Here is a 1,726-nt window from a genome sequence, read left to right as displayed (position 1 = left end):
ATAATAATAACAATAATAATAAGAATCATGTGGACCACTGACTGCATTTTTGGCCTCCTTCCTCTTCCTATTTGCTTTCAATTTCACTTCCAACGTATCCACACTTGTCATTTCCTGTTATCTAAAGGTAATAATGCCTCGTATTTCCCTCCTCAGCCCCAAGTATGATAGGGCTCAGGCGGAAATGGATTTATAAATGCCTCTTACTTTCTAAACGTAACATTTCCGCCACCCCATCTAAGTGCTTTGCACTTCGCATGCCACTACCTCCTCCCCACCCGGATTCCATTGCTGGATGTGCCCCTGGGACAACTCCACACCCACCCCGCTCGGTCGCTTCGCCCCCTCGTCGAAGTATCCCCATATTAGTCATACCCCAAATAAACACATATGTTTTCCATGTTAGAAGATGTTCACAGCAATTCACGATTTTGTGGGGACTATCGGGAGCCCAGAAGAAAAGATTAAATGTAATTACCCCTCAAGAATTGATAAAAATGTATATTTCTCCTCCGAATCTTTTCAGCCTAGACTTCCCCTTTATTTGTAAAGAAATCAATAAAAATGTTAGCAGAAGACTTTTAGCGTCGGTGGTTTCTATATGCCCCTATCTGACATCATTTCAATAATCCAAGTTCGTTTTTAACTTTTGGCTGCACCGAGGGCACTTGAATGATGTTATGTTTGTTGATCCTAATGAAATTTGCACTTGCTTTTTATATTTTTATTTATTATTATGAGTAGGTTTTTTTTTTTGACATATTTCATATAGAGAGTATTCTTTTTTTAATAATAGACTTTAATATACCTTTAGTGAAATTATGGTTATTGAAAAACTAAATTAAAACTTAATTATCAAAAAATAAATCCAGCCTTTTATGTTGTGAATAACGTTCTATTCAGTAGTTACTTTTCAATAGCTTCTGGAAACCAAAATTGTCCTAAGAAACATTCTCAACAAGATTTTTTTATATACCTAGATAATTGCAATGATTTTTCTTAGCCAGACACAGTTTTTTTTTTTTTTTTTAATTAATCAGGCAAATCTCAGATGTTTCCCTTCACTGTGCATTTCAGTCGTCCCCTAGGTCTATGTAACTCTTTAACAATATTCAGGTGATTAGGGTCGCACCTCTGGATAAAAAGCATGCCCACACATTTTTCTCTTCCAGATTGAACATTCTATCAACGAATTTGGGCCTCTTTCATTTATTCTACAAAAGACAAAGTCCAAACAAATTTCAACAATACATCTCTCACTAAACACTACGTATTTCAAAGACTTCTCAATAAGCCAATATATAAAGTTGATGGTGCTCTTCTCCAATGGCAGCGATTTAGATATCAAGTCAAATAGAATTGGAGACATATCTTGTAAAATTTTCATGCTTTCAGGCAAAGAAGAAATGTCTTCACCGTGAACAATACATTTTAGCACAGAAACAAGTTTGTGATCTGGTGGTAATAATGCTGCTACTGGGGAGGTTGACGACAATGATATTAACAGGTTCTTTTACTTTGGTTTTAATGTAATCTTCATCATGGGAATCTTTATCAAAGGCTGCCAGCTCTGGTAAGTCATCCAGAAGTTCAATAAGAGAATTGAAGTCAGTTTCTGACATAGATGACTTGCACTTGCTGTATGTATTAAGAAGCCTCCTTTTTTGGATGTTCAATTACAACAAGTTCCTGAAACAAAGGATATTAGAAGAAAAACTATTTTTTT

This window comes from Anneissia japonica, unplaced genomic scaffold (genome assembly GCF_011630105.1).
Source record: "Anneissia japonica isolate Jap-2015-1 unplaced genomic scaffold, ASM1163010v1 scaffold288186_len71641_cov116, whole genome shotgun sequence".
In the NCBI taxonomy this organism is placed as follows: Eukaryota; Metazoa; Echinodermata; class Crinoidea; order Comatulida; family Comatulidae; genus Anneissia; species Anneissia japonica.
Note: the sequence above shows the minus strand (reverse complement) of the source record.